Below are 16,138 nucleotides of genomic sequence, written 5' to 3'. Positions count from 1 at the left end.
GTAACTAAACCTGAATTGTTTATGATTTTATTAATAAGATCGCTACAGATATAAGACTTCTGTTTGAAAGGTTTTTACAGCTGTATTTTTGGGCATGTATTTACCCAAACCAGAAATTATGTCATTAAAACGGAAGTGCTTATAACTTTGCTTTTAAGGTAGCTAGTGGCATGGGACTTTCTGTTTCAAAGTTAAACTGCGTTGGGTATGTGTGAGCTGTCTCCTGATGTGCTCAAGTCATGGTTCATGATATGTTTTAGATTAGGGTTGGGACAATACACCAGCTGTGATACGTATCATGATACCTTGCTCACAATCTGATACGTATCACGATACCTTGCTCACAATCTGATACGTATCACGATACCTTGCTCACAATCTGATACGTATCATGATACTTGCATGTGCTCCTATCTGTGGTGTGAAAACCGCCTCCGTGGTCTAGTGGTAGAGCGTCCGCCCGGAGAGCGGAAGGTCCGGGGTTCGATCCCCGACCGCGTCATACCAAAAGACGTTAAAAGATGGTACTTGTTGTTACCCTGTCTGGCGCTCGGCATTAAGGGGCTAAAACAAGGACTGGTCGGCTCGGAGTCAGTATACTGTGTCTGAGTGGGGTATTCATGTTAAACTGCGGCATGGTATCTCAGTGAGCTAGCACTATAAATCGGCATCAGTCCAGACTAGTACAAGCAGCCACACAAACACACACACGTACATGCACGTCGGTATATAAGTGCAATAATCTTGGACGCGACGTTAAACCCCATTTCACCTCACCTCACCTGTGGTGTGAAAGCCATCTTTTTCATGGAGAGGATGGCCAAATACCTGGCACACTAACAATTTACAGATGGCAGTGTTAAGTATGATGCACTGGATGAAAATATTTATGTTTTCACTACTTATTTTCACTAGTAATTAGTGTTTGGTGTAACATTTATTAAAGAATACATTTAAGGTAAGAATCGATACTTTTTACTTCGTGTGTCGGGGCTGTTGGGTAGCCTAGGGGTTAAAGCGTTTGCTCGTCATGCTAAAAATCCGGGTTCGATTCCCCACATGGGTACAATGTGTGAAGCCCATTTCTGGTGTTCCCCACCGTGATATTGCTAAATGCGGCGTAAAACCATATTCACTCACTTAGTGTGGGATTGGGATCAAATCTTGTATCGAGAAGTAAAGAATTGCGATCCACAGATGCATCGGTGTAACGTCCTGCTACTATTTCATATGGGAAAGTTTTGGGGCTTTCAGGAAACATGGGGCTGGGACTGCTTCTGTTTCCCCTTGTTATGCAAACAGTTTTTTCATTATTGAAATGGGGGGCACGGGTGGCCCAGTCGTCTAAGGCGCCGCGATTTGCTGTGCAGAGTTGCATCCCTTGGGCACGCCAGAAACCTATGACTGTGGGTTCGAATCCCAGTTCGCCCCGATTATGTTTCTAGGTTTGTCAGCACCATACCTGTGCCTGTGGGTTTCACCGAAGTGGTAAACGTCTGAGACCTGCATCACTTCGGGCTTTCCTACGAAATTAAGCTGACACGCCGTGATATAACTGGAATACTGTTAAAAGCGGCGTTAAACCCAACTCACTCACACTCATTATTGAAATGGGCAATAGAGCCTTGTGGCTCTGTGTGGACAATCATGTTCCAGTTCTTTAGTCCACTGAAGTAGCTGTGTATCTTGTGAACTGCACATTGTAATCTCATATAATTGCGTGATGGTTAACACTATAATCATATTGTGTAACATCAATTCCTTACACTGTAATTTCATCGATGAGACTGTAATCTCCTTGCCTGACATCATTACAATAGAAGGCCCTAAAAATATATGTTTTCCGTTACCCGCCCATGCTATTGACAACTTGAAACAAACCTTAGAAATCAACCAATGAAGATCCGGGGTAGAATTGGTCTTCAGCAACCCATGCTTGCCGTAAAAGACGATTCTGCTTGTTGTAAGAGGTGACTAAAGGGATCGGGGATCAGACTCACTGACTTGGTTGATGCATGTTATCGTATCCAAATTGCATGATGTCAATCACTGGATTGTCTGGTCCTGATTATTTACAGACCGCCATCATATACCAAGAAGTTAGGCATCGCCCCAAGTGAATTCAAGGCCAGCATTGGATGGGGTCATAACTTCATGAGTCGTCATGACCTGTCAATCAGACGAAAGACTCACATTGCGCAGAAACTGCCAACTGACTTCGAAGACAAGCTTCAAGAGTTTCAGAGATTCATAATCAAATCACGAGAAAATTACAGCCTCGCCCAGATCGGAAATGCTGATCAGACTCCTGTCACCTTCGATCTTCCTTATCAGCAGACGGTCAGTTTCAAGGGAGAAAAGACAGTCACCATCCGAACAACAGGAAACGAAAAGAACCGCTTCACGGTTATGCTATGTGTCACGGGAGATGGCAACAAGTTGCCGCCCTACGTCATTTTTAAGAGGAAGACTACCGAAGAATGAACCTTTCCCCAAAGGAGTCGAAGTCCGAGTTCATGAGAAGGGGTGGATCGATGGAGACCTCACTGAGGATTGGATCAGAACTGTTTGGGAGAGGAGACCTGGTGGCCTGTGTAAAGAGAAGAGCCTACTAGTGCTAGACGCATTCAGATGCCATCGCCTGCCGTCTGTGAAGAGACAGCTGAAAACCATGAAGACGGATTTAGCCATCATACGCGGGGGACTTACAAGTCTTCTTCAGCCACTGGACGTCTGTCTGAATAAGCCGTTCAAGTCCCTGCTTCGATCAAGGTGGAACCAATGGATGGCAGAAGGACAGCAGACAACGACAGCAACTGGCCGCATCCGTCGCCCAAAACTATGGCGCATGTGCACATGGATTCTTCAAGCTTGGGCGGAAATCCCAGATGAAATGGTGACCCGGTCTTTCAAGAAGTGTTGCATAACCAATGCCTTAGATGGAAGTGAAGATGACATCCTTTACGAAGATAAAGTCAGAGAGTTCGCCGACAATGATGATGAAGAAGACGCCCAGGATGTGTTTTATGCTGACAACATCCCTGACAATGTCATGGACAACATCTTCAATGATGACACTGCCAGCGACTTCCTGGGCTTTGACGGAGATGAAGCTGTTTATGAATGATTCATAAACATTATGAAACAGTGACAGAGACAATAAAGTGATTGTTTGTATATAGAAATGTATGTTAATGTGAATATTATATGATTGTAAAATATGTATGTTTGGAAGTGTTTAAAATATATGCTATGACTGGAATATATGATGATAAATGAAAAGAATGATGGCTTTAAATATAAATTAGCTTTTAACAGTCTTAGAATTGTTTTGTCTTTACTGCAATATAATGTCACGGGTCATTCCCAGGGTATTGAAATCTTGGAGACCTACAATATTTCTGCAGCAAACTTGGTACATTGATAGGTCTAGTGTTGAACTGGTGCCTTTTGATAGTTTGCGATTTTTTAAAAATATACAATGTAATAACTTTGACTTAGCCTTAAAATGGCAAAAGTGCTCGTTTCCGGAGCTGATCCTGAAAACCGTACAATATTTCTTCACCAAACCTGGTACATTGATAGGTCTAGTGTTGAACTGGTGCCTTTTGATAGTTTGGAATTTTTGAAAAATATATTTTTAGAGTTTCCATGGCAAGGACTTTGACTGAAAATGGCGTTAGTGCTTGTTGCCAGAGTTTTATATATATACACACACACACACACACACACACACACACACACACACACACACACACACACACACACACACACACACACACAGAGAAGATATCGCTTGGGTGAGATCAAGCGATATCTACAAAACTATATAAATATATATTCACAAAAAGTATTACCGTAACGGGGAAGATTGAATAATTTGTCCTCTTGTTTTAAATAACTATAATAAAAGTTGCAACTACAGTAACTCGATATTGGCGTATATTATTACTGGTAAAATAATAGTTTCAGATACAATTTCTTTTGATCATTTCATCAAAATTCTTTTACACCATGTCACTGGGTATTTTGTAAATAAATCATTGGTAGATCGCAGAGGAAAATGTCAATACAGCTGATGTACATGTGATGGCTGTTTCCGGCTCAGTTTACAAGTCAAATACACACAATAATCTTGACGTTCAGCACAGAAAGTTTCATTGTGATGGTCAGATACATATAAAACTTAGTATTAGGAAAGTACTCCAAGGTTTGTACAGGCTTGAAAAGGCCTTGATTTTTAGTGTTGGCCTTAAAAAGCCTTGAAAGCCTCGAAAATCACCAAAATAGCTTGAAAATCCTTGAATTTGTACAAAATGACAAATACTTATTAATAAAAGTGTTAAAAAACACAAAAATATGTTCAAGTATGATTTGTCACGGTCATAGATTTGTTTGCCAAAGAAGTTATGACAGTTACTGTTGGTTGTGATAATATATCTTGTTGGAAGATTTGTGATGTTCATACTGTTTTTTAAGGTCTTTCGACTTATATATACTATAGTATGCTGGATTTAATAAAATATTGACATACTAAACCTAAGGACCCAAGTGAAAAGGACAGTTGAAAATCTTTGAATTCTGTATGAACCTGAGGGAGTTGATCTTAAAGCTATATTATATCATTATGGTAATGCTAATTTCACAAAAACTAGTAATTTAAGTATCTTGAAATCAGTACATTTATACATATTTCATTCCAACATGTTTCCACTAACATGAGATTATTCATCCCGAATACCGATCTTCAACAATGTTAAAAGTATTAAGTTTATTAGTATGTATTATATTGTGTAATGCTTTCATGAATATAACTTGTGCTGGAGAGGTATTAACATTACTTGGTTTGCTAACCGATTCAGATTCATTGAATACAGTCCCTTGGACACGCCAGAAACCTATGATTGTGGGTTCGAATCCCGGTTCTCCCCGATTGTGTTTCTAGGTTTGTCAGCACCATACCTTTCGTGGGTTTCACAGAAGTGGTAAACGTCTGAGACCTGCATCACTTCGGGCTTTCCTCCCACATTAAGCTGACACACCGTGATATAACAGGAATACTGTTAAAAGCGGCGTTAATCCCAACTCTCTCAGTCTCTCTCTCTCATTGAATAAAACTAAATTTAAATAAGATTAAACGTCAATTTTAAATATTTTTTATAATTGCTGTAATAGGACACATATATTTGATATCTCCCTGGCTTATAATGCAGGGGAATATAGTCATCATCTGCTCTGTCTGCCTTTCCGTCCGTATTTCGTTTCCAGAGCATACCTTGAAAAGCTTCTGCTACAAACATACTGATAGATGCCAATTGAAAAGCACATCGTGCCAAGTCAATGTACATGTTGTATCTTAATTAGCAACTTAAAGTCGCCCTAGTATTCACAGGGTAAATTCAATGCTATGCATGCAAAACCCAAAGAAACCATAACACATTTCCAGTGGTGCCTTTTGCTATTGTGGGGGTTGGACGGGGATTTGTCATCTTCTGACATCCTGACATCGTCATCGAGTCTTTGGATTTACCCTGTGAATACTAGGGCCGTTACGATTCACTCGTGTATTATTCGGTGAATCTGTGCGACTTTAAGTTGCTAATTAAGATACATGTACATTGACTTGGCACGATGTGCTTTTCAATTGGCATCTATCAGTATGTTTGTAGCAGAAGCTTTTCCGGTAAGTGAATTTTGCTATTGGCTGATACGCAATCATTTTATCTAACACTTGTGATATACACAATCGTTTTATCTAATATATGCATTTATTTTATTTCAGTAGTGTATTAATAATTTTTTGGATGTATTTCATACGCTAGGGTTGGATTTGTTTTTGTAATTCAGTTTATTTAATGCATATTTTACACAAATACGCAGCTTATCTCGAGCTCTGGTGTAAACCAGGTAAGTTCATGAAAAAAAATATGATTTGGCAATCAATCATCCACAGTAGGAAACTGTGTTATTTCAATAGACTTGTTAAGAAAGACTGAGTCGATCTCGTGCTGAAGACACTGGTCTTTGAAGCCATGTGAATCCAGCCCATCGGCAACAATGGCCACTTAACAAGGTGACAAGACAGGACTCTGGGTTTCACCCGCTGGGGTATTACGTAATTGTCTCCGGGCAAGTACACGTTACAAATACACATTGAGAAGCTCTCGACCAAAATAGTGACGGCCCAGATGCATCTTTGCTGGATCAATACAGGGCTTGCCCTAACTTAACCACTGTCAACAGTAAACAGAGAGAAGGCCAACTCCCCATAACTCCGCCAACTCTTCATAACTCATCCAAGGTCACCATCGTCCCGGGTCAAGGTTAGGTCTGGACCCCTGTCAATACATTGTAACTCTTCAGTGATTGAGATTAAGTTATTTCAAATATTCTTTTCTTTCATAAGATTTGTTGTGTTTTTTATTCTTTTCTTCAAAACTGACAGTCAACTTTTGGAAAATTCATTGAAGTGATAGTAACTGGCACCAATCCTAAACCTCTGTGGTTGACGAATCCAAAGGATTAACACGAATTACTAAAAGTTGGAAGGTTTCATAATAGTTACCGTGTTTAAAATGTTAATGTTAAAAAAAATGAAAAGAGTTTATTATGCTCCAGAGTATCGTTAAAAGTACAGTAAACTACAGTTATAACAAAGTCAAAGGAACCACTACTTGAAGTTCGTTATAACAGTAGTTTGTTATAACAGTAGTTCGTTATAACAGTAGTTCGTTATAAACATATATACAGCATATGGACGGGACCATAAAAACAGTTTGTTATATCGGTCAATTAGTTTTAAGGGTGTTCGTTATTAGTGTGACCGCCTCCGTGGTCTAGTGGTAGAGCGTCCACCCAGAGAGCAGAAGGTACGGGGTTCGATCCCTGGCCACGTCATACCAAAAGACGTTAAAAGATGGTACTTGTTGTCACCCTGTCTGGCGCTTGGCATAAAGGGGCTAAAACAAGGACTAGTTGACTCGGAGTCAGTATACTATGTCTGAGTGGGGTATTCATGTTAAACTGCGGCATGGTACCGTATCTCAGTGGGCTAGAACTATAAATCGGCATCAGTCCGGACTAGTACAAGCAGCCACACACACATGCATGCACGTCGCTATATAAGTGCAATAATCTTGGACGCAGGGTTAAATCCCATTCCACCTCACCCGTTATTAATGTAGTTTACTATTTATGTGTCGGGGTTTTAATGTGACCTACAAGACTATAGGGTCCAGAGGACCCCCAAATACTAATTTCAAGGGTCCTTACAGAAAATGTGAGGGTCCTGTAGAGTAACATAATGGTGTAGTGTATTGTGCTTTAAGATTTAATCATTAATTCAATTACAGGAACTTAATTTTTGTTATCAAGAATTTAGTACAATGAATGTTATTATTTGTCCCCCGGGACTCATTATATATGTGTTTTTTCTGCGTTAATTCTACATATTTGTGCATACTGGATGCACATTTCTGCATTGCGTGAAACCCTGATGTATTGTACGTTACATTTGACACTACTTCACAGCTTATAGGTGCTTTAAAAGTGTTACCATATTCGACGTAATAAGTGCCCAGGGCGCTCTCAAAATTAGAAATAGGGGACTCTTATTGGAATATAATTTTAGTGAAAAAGATCAGAGTTGTAAGATAAATATCGTGGTTTATGCTGATAGCCTGAAATGTTTAAGAACGACAGACATATTTTTCCAGAATTTAATTGCCCATAATTAAGTATTAACATAACACATGAGTGCGTATTATACGGGAATAAATAAATCATGTGTACATTGATTAATCAGAAGGGGAGCTAATTGGGATTGTTCACTAGCCAATATATTAGCAAATATCGCCGTGGGCGCTTATTAGAGCGGGGCGCTTATTACGTCGAATACAGTACTTCTATAACATAATAAAAAGTCACATGTCTCCTATAGTTGACAAGTGCTTGAAATTAAGTGTGAAAACCAGGAACCCTTGTCATATCCGGATTGTTTGCAGGGTACAAAGATACTAAATTCACATACTATACAACAGTGCTATACAACCAGTATTTGAAATCATTTTAAAACCCAACAAGACAGTCAGGCAGGTGACCGATAAGAGTTGCCTGCCCATCTTCAAAGTTACCTGCCTGTATTCAGACAGTATAAATATTGAAAAATCACAAAAGAATCATGTTTTGATTCAGTTGAAATACACTTTGTTTTGACCAAAAATTAAATATGGCTTGGACCCGTCCAGAGTCCATCTTCCCGAGGCAAGGGAGTTAACTGACTTTAAAAGTCCAGTTTCCACCCTTGCCGAACTAGGCTGGAATTCCTGGGCTCGATTGTAGCGCCACCAGTGGTTATTACGAGTTAAGTCCATTCTGTGCCTCTCCCATATGGACCAATCAGATTCCACCTCTCGTATCACATGCATTTGCTTCAGACAAAATGGCGGTGCCCAGTCAAGACGATCTGATCGACCATCAAGATCTATTTTGTGATAAAATGGTTCTTACTTCGCAAAGTACATCAAATCACATGAGCACCTTGATTAAAAACATGAAAAGATTTGGAAAATATCTGTACACAACGAGTTGGCGGTGCAAATGATTTGCAAATCCTGCAATCGACCAAACTCTGCATGACAGTTTACGAACCGGATTTTGATTTCGGTGCGCAATATTGATTTGACTATGCATAGACTCGTTAGTCCAGCCAAAATCTAACTCCATAATACCAGCCTAGTTCGGCAAGGGTGGAAACAGGACTTTTATAGTAGTCAGTTAACTCTCTTGCCTCGGGAAGATGTCCACAGTCCTGTGTAGAAATATAGAAACATGATCTACCCTGTGTTGTACGCATTATCTGACATCACATTCTTCCAGTCGGCCATAAGGTTGTATATGGATCGCAAAACATGACTGTAGATGTATTGTGAAAGTGAAATAACATTCCCGTGTTTCTATTCCTAAAATAAACATCAGTCACAGGGATTTACGTGGAGGGGAATGTCCGAGTAACCCTCCATTCCTTAAAAATAATGTGCGGCCTCTGCTCCATTATTTTTTAAGGAATGGATGGTTACAAGGATATTCCCCTACCTAAAACTCATCCCTTATTTTACCCTTTGACAAAATATTCTGTTGTGGAAAATATTTAAAAAATATACCAGAACTCTTTGTTGTCTGTATTAATACTGTGTGAGCCGCCCTTGCTTGATGCACAAGGAATGCGTTCTCTGCCGCTGTTGCACATGCACCAAGCTTAGTCACGAGCTGATATTTACGATGCATGGTACACAGCTCTTCATAATTTCATTGGGTCCTATCGCTTGCACATTGTCAATACACGCTGATGCGATTAATAGAGAATATAGAGCCCTGAACGAGGATATATATATATTACCTGATTATTATTTTTCTAGTTGAAGTTTTATCTAATCAAATCTATAAATAAATCTATAAATATGAACATTGTTGTAGGTAACCTGCTCTAACACAAGTATATACAAATTATTTTGAGCTTTTAAGCATTTTGCAAAATTATGAAAATATTTAATATTTAATATCACACCTTTATGTACCACCATAGCTGAGGTTGACAATTGCACGTCTTCTCTCTCTCTTGCATAATGACCTATTGTTGAGTTTAAAATGCACGTTCAGAATGGCAAGTGAATTCCTGGCTCAGAACCAACTAACAACAATAGCATGAGATTATCATAATGTGGTTTAATTCACTAGAATTCAAAGTATTGATGCGAGAAAGCTGATTATAAGTATGAATATTCGGAGCAGTAACCAGCATGAACAGCTGATTTGATTGGCTGGCTGAGACCACTGGACCGTGACACTATTCTGTTCCCATTACCCGGTACACTGACCCACTGACTGAATCTGGACAATGTCAGGTTGGCTGCTGATGACCTGCACATGATGACCCGCTGTTTCTTTCAGGCTGTCCTGTCTGTGCCTCTCAGGAAATGAAAGGATCTGATTAAAATAGCCCTGTGGGGATTCTGGGTCAGAATGGGTTTCCAGTATGTCATTTATCTGACTGTATGGGGATTCTAGGTCAGAATGGGTTTCCGGAGTGATATATATCTCACTGTGTGGGGATTCTGGGTCAGAGTGGGTTTCCGGAGTGATATATATCTCACTGTGTGGGGATTCTGGGTCAGAATGGGTTTCCAGTACGATATATATCTGACTGTATGGGGATTCTGGGTCAGAATTGGTTTCCAATATGTCATATATCTGACTATGGGGATTCTGGGTCAGAATTGGTTTCCAATATGTCATATATCTGACTATGGGGATTCTAGGTCAGAATGGGTTTCCAATATGTCATATGTCTGACTATGGGGATTCTAGGTCAGAATGGGTTTCCAGTATTTCATTTATCTGACTGTATGGGGATTCTAGGTCAGTATTGATTTCCAGTATGTCATATATCTGACTATGGGGATTCTGGGTCAGAATGGGTTTCCAATATGTCATATATCTGACTGTATGGGATTCTGGGTGCCAGTATGTCATATATCTGACTATGGGGATTCTGGGTCAGAATGGGTACTAATATGTCATATATCTGACTGTATTGGGATTAAACCATAATCACTCACTCCTTTTCATTTTCTAACTACAGAGTGACATGTAAACAAATCTGATCCAAGTCGGGGAAAAAGAATACAACATAGTTTGACCATGTAGAAACATTATCCATATTGAAATAGAAGCTTTCAGTAGACTTTTTAAGCATTAAAACTACATTGATATAGCGTCACTTTATTCAATTCAGCTGTCAGACATTTTCAGAGAAATAGATTTAAAACTGCCCCAAGCACCATGTTGACTTAAAACCGTTATGGCACAAGAGCCAAGTGTTGTTTTTGCTCTATCCATTAAAGAACATGTTTGTGTAGGCGGACAGTAACATTATGACATTATCACACTTAAGATTTATTGACCTCTTGGCACCGTCTGATGTGTTATGATAATTGGTACATAGCCTGCTATTATCCACCATGGAATGTACATTATCGTATCAATTACGCCATTCAGAATTTCCTGTCTACAAGCTCCACCACAGGGTACTTGCATTCTGTAGGACAGAGGCTGACACATTGTATTCCTGGCACCATCTGTGTGAGGAGAACACACTGATCACTTTACTTCTGCTTTAGGACAATTTACAGTATTCGACGTAATAAGCGCCCACAGCGATATTTGCTCATATACTGGCTAGTGAACAATCCTAATTGGCACCCCTTCCGATTGATCAATGTACACAAGACTTATTTATTCGTGCATAATACGCATCCTTAATTATGGGCAATTAAATTCTGGAAAAATATATCTGTCATATATGAACATTTCAGGCTGTCAGCATAAACCATGAAATTTACGATCTTTCAACTCTGTTGTTTTTTACCAAAATAATATTCTAATAAGAGTCCCCTCATTCTAATTTTAAGAGCGTCCTGGGCGCTTATTATGTCGAATACGGTAATTCTGACACAATGGAAGACAACCTCCTTTCTGAATTAGTGATTGCAATGTTTGGTATTTTGGTATTACTGGTTATACTATAACAGTACTGTCTTTTATGTAGTATTACTATATATTTGTGAAAGTGGTTGTACGGTTTACAAACTTTTTTTTTCCTTCTTTTTTTTATTGTTATATTGTGGTTGTACTATTACTATATCAAATGGGTTGTGAGGTAGCCTAGTGGTTAAAGCGTTCGATTGTCACGCTGAAGACCCGAGTTCGATTCACGACATGGGTACAATGTGTGAAGCCCATTTATGGTACCCCCGTCAAGATATTGCTGGAATATTGCTAAAAGCGGCGTAAAAAGATCCTTATTCTCTCACTGACTATATCAAATTATCATAACATATAATATAACAGTATTATATTTTTATGATATTGGTTGTAATATTACTATTGTTATATTTTGTATGAGTTGTAGTAATATAGCTTTTCTTCTAGGGAATAGCACTCTACTTGGTGAAATTAACCGTTTCATATTTAATAGCTGAAACATTTATTTAAAAAGCATGCTAGTCAACAAGGTGGAATGAATATCATTACCACCCACCCACCCAACCCTACTATTTTCCCTTTCACCCAGCCCTTACTGTAATGCTTCTAGATTTTCCCCAGGCTCTGAATCTCCCATCTCACTGGAGCTCCTTTTCAATTTAAATGTAGTTCTTTGTTTCGATCAAGATTATGATACGTGACATCTGATTCTTCTCCATTTGTATTTTTAAGGAAACATTAATTCATCTACCGAGACATAACACTTTGTAAAGGTGAAATCTTGAGATAGTTTTGTTTGCTGGATATACATATATATTCTCTGGTTTGTCATTCCACATTCCTTTTATTGTTCCCAGCGAACACTATCTAACGAAAGTTCACAAAACCGAAAAAACATCCAGGAAATATGTCATCATAACCCATAGTACATCAATACTTGCTTATTCATGCATTGTACTAGCATTATTAATGCTGTTTGATAAATCTGAAGCTATGGCCTTGTTAGCAGACACATGATACAGTGAGAATATCACCTGACTTTATGTCGTTGAGTCAAAAACAGTCAGCACTGGCAGCTACCATTGATCTCCAAATGATAAATTATCAATTGTCAAACCTATTTCCTAGTCGAGAAACAAGATCCTAGATTAAATTGAGATAATACTTTCTCTAGATATCGATTACAGCTTTTATGCCCTAAAAGCATGAACAATTGATTAGAAAATCGAAAAAAATCTGATTGAATTATGTTGTGAGTTATTTGTATGAGATCAGTTGATAATTGTTTAATCTTCTGTAAAGACAATTCATTGTTCTAAGCAAACAACAGAAAACCATTAAAATAATTATTATAAATATCACATATCTTTACATATACAGCTTTAGAAATTGGCGCTACCCATTACCAAACTGCCCATTAGTTAAGGTATCATAAGGACTAATAGAATTTTGCCATTTTTAAGGATTTTGCTTTATGTTATCATTATAAGGACTAGTGGACTAAAATAGTTCCTACAAGCACATATAGAGTGCGGTGTTAAACAACCAACCAACCACATATATACTTTCGATTCCTCTCCAGAATGAGACTTGTTGTATTTTGTGTTGGTTGAGACAAGGAGTTGTCAACATTACCTTTAGTGTCTGAATTATGATAAGAATAACTGTTTAATATGACCCAAATATTGTTTGTGGCCATTTAGGTGGTGCTGTACATGGTATCAATGCAAACAGCAGTGTTCAAAATACCTGCCTGCCCGACCGTCCGAGACGGGTTGATTTCAACTCGGGCTGCCAGATTTTCAAATCCCCCTGCCCGACGGTCGGGTTATATTTCATATGTGAAAATATTCTAAATATTTCCCGATGATAATCACTAATTCACATGTAAAGATGAATGATAAAATGTAACCAAAAAGAAACCCCGTTAGCTTATCCTGAGAAACATATGATTATAGTGGGCAGGCAGGTTTTGGTCCTGTGACCTGGCTGAAATTTTTGGGAGTTTCATACCCTGCAAACAGTGTTGACTTCTTTCAATAATGAGTGAATAGCATTGAAAACCAAAATCCATGCTCAACTCTGTGTTCTTAACCCTGTTTAGGTTTTACAATTTAAGTGTGAAAACTTCAAGGATGCCCTGAAATTGTATCCAGCTTTATTGTACATTGTGTTATGTGGAGGATATGAGATGTGTATTACATATGCAGGATTATGTACATCCCTAATTCCCAGCACATACATCTCGAACTTGTCTACAGATAAGCAAGTTATTTGTTTGGTAAATCAATACATGCCTTATTTGTGTCGGGATCTGACAAACAGCTAATTACAGCGGGTGATCAATAACATGTGACATATTGCATACCAGTCCCACGCAGCCAAGTTAGCCTAACTCCATATGGGACAAATAATAACATGTGCATAAATTAGCCAAGTTGACTTAACACTGCAGGCTATATGGGCCATTACCCCACCAGCTTTCTCTCGGCAACGGAGGATGGACGTCAATCGATAGCCATTCTGTTCAGGGGTGACAGATCATCACCTTACATCAAAGATAATTAGTGCTGCATCACTGGCCATTGTCACAGATGTTCCTGGCGACGACTACATGGGGCTCCCAGTCACCTGTTGACCTTCGATTGAGAAGGCGTAACCATCTAACCCTGACCCCTTGTGGGATCAGCTACTTGTCTGTTATTAGCTGTGTAAAAATAGTGAACGGTCCCAAGGTCACGTTTGACAGCTCACCTGCGAAGCATGTTGGTAAATAGACGCGTTCTAACTCTGTGTGTTCTCGTGTGTGCTTGCTGCTCACTGTGTAATAAGCAAATTGTAGGATTTTGTCGGCTGTTTGGCATTGACACGATGCCCTACTTCGGACTCGGCTGATTGAGGTCTCCTTACTTCCCACCGTGACAGACAGACTGCTCAGTTCCTTGTTAGCTCAGGACCGGGCTATAAAGACACCTACCTCCCTTAGCACATTCCACTCTCATCCCCACAACTGGACACAGCACTCATACTGGACCCTGCTCTCATTATTCAAGGAGGATCATTTATAAATTTGAATTTAAATTGAATTTTTATTCATTCACAAATTTTGAAAGATTAAAATTTGAATTAATTTCAAATTCTTCTGTTTGGATCGGTTTTTTCAACATCCAACAAAATGCTGATTCAAAATGGATGTTATATGCAAAACCCGGGGTATTACCCTGATCCCATGTATGTACCCCTCGGCACCCAGGCACCGCATCATATGGACGAGTATTACGCAGGTGTGCCTACCACGCCTCCATCACAGTACCAGTATCCGACATACCCACAGAGGCCCACGACAGCAGGCTATGACTGCGCCTGTCCCGCTGTGCCACCCCAGCAGAGCCTCCTGCACCAAATTTTGACTGGAAAAGGATACAAAAATGATGTTTTGTGTATTGGACAAATGATCAAGATGGAGACATACCCAGACTTTCCTAGTCAGAACTGTTGTTATTCTAATATACTTCACGATGGATTTGCAGCGTATCCTCACATGCATCGATACTAAGGTATAGTAGCAAATCTTAATCTGGTGTAATATATACAAATGTTATCAACTTCTTGGTGATATTTCCTAAAAAGATATATTTCTCAATTTAACAAAAATGTTATAAATTTATCATTTTTATATTTATGCTATATTCTCATCACAAGTAATTATCTGTATATAATGTAATATTATGACAAGGAATTAAGCCATGTCTGATAGCCAATGAGTAGTCCTTTTATTTATGAGCGTTTGGAATTTCCTTGGTGAAATAGTGTTTCTTTGTACTCATTACCCAGACTAGTGATAAGAGTTTATTTTCAGCCTTGTTAGAAATAGGTTCTGTCCTGAATGTCTTGGTGCCATTTAAAACCAAAGTCTGGAATCCTTATTCATTACCTGTAGGCAGGTAGTACTTTGAATGGAACATATGTTATATTTGGGATTACACTTTCTCCCATTTTAACACTTCAAAAGGCATTGTCCATTCCTATCTTGAATGATGTAAAACAGGATAATTATGTGTTAATCAAAATGAATTCTCAAACCATATGTTTTGGATACAAATTTGTTCAGTAGGGGAGTGGAAGGGACATTGATCTGTCACTAAAAATATGTCTTACTCTATCAGAGAGGGTTTGTTTTTTTTCAAAATGACTAATGTTTGTCTTAGCATCTTATTCCCTGTTTTGACAATGTCATTGATAGTTTTAATCTATTAAAGATATGTTATTTTATATATTTTCAATTTGAAAGATTCAATGTTTATAATAGCTATTGAAAATATTTGCTCTTAGCGGACAAAATATTTCACAATATGTTTGATTCTTCATCTTATTTGATGGTCACACATAATTTGTTCACAAAATGTATTAACTTATTGCATATGAGACATCTATGTATCCTTTGAATCATATACAAGATATTCAAAATGAATAAACAGGGCTTGGTTTAAGGAACTTGATTCAACTTTCACCAGGCGCATGATGACATGAAAACCTAGTTGCACCAGACTAAACCAGGTTGCACCCTCGTCCCATAAATGTATCAAAGTTGAATCAT

General features: G+C 38.6%; 1 protein-coding gene across 1 annotated transcript in view; it reads left to right on the top strand.

The window, feature by feature from the left end:
* LOC124118914 (DNA polymerase epsilon subunit 2-like) overlaps positions 1-16,138 on the top strand; it is a 76,583-nt gene that overhangs the window by 36,858 nt on the left and 23,587 nt on the right. The gene's annotated exons all lie outside the window — the stretch shown is intronic.

The sequence above is a fragment of the Haliotis rufescens genome, unplaced genomic scaffold, assembly GCF_023055435.1.
Source record: "Haliotis rufescens isolate VD_foot unplaced genomic scaffold, xgHalRufe1.0.p SCAF_3, whole genome shotgun sequence".
NCBI lineage: Eukaryota > Metazoa > Mollusca > Gastropoda > Lepetellida > Haliotidae > Haliotis > Haliotis rufescens.
Note: the sequence above shows the minus strand (reverse complement) of the source record. Positions and strands in the feature narration are given on the sequence as shown.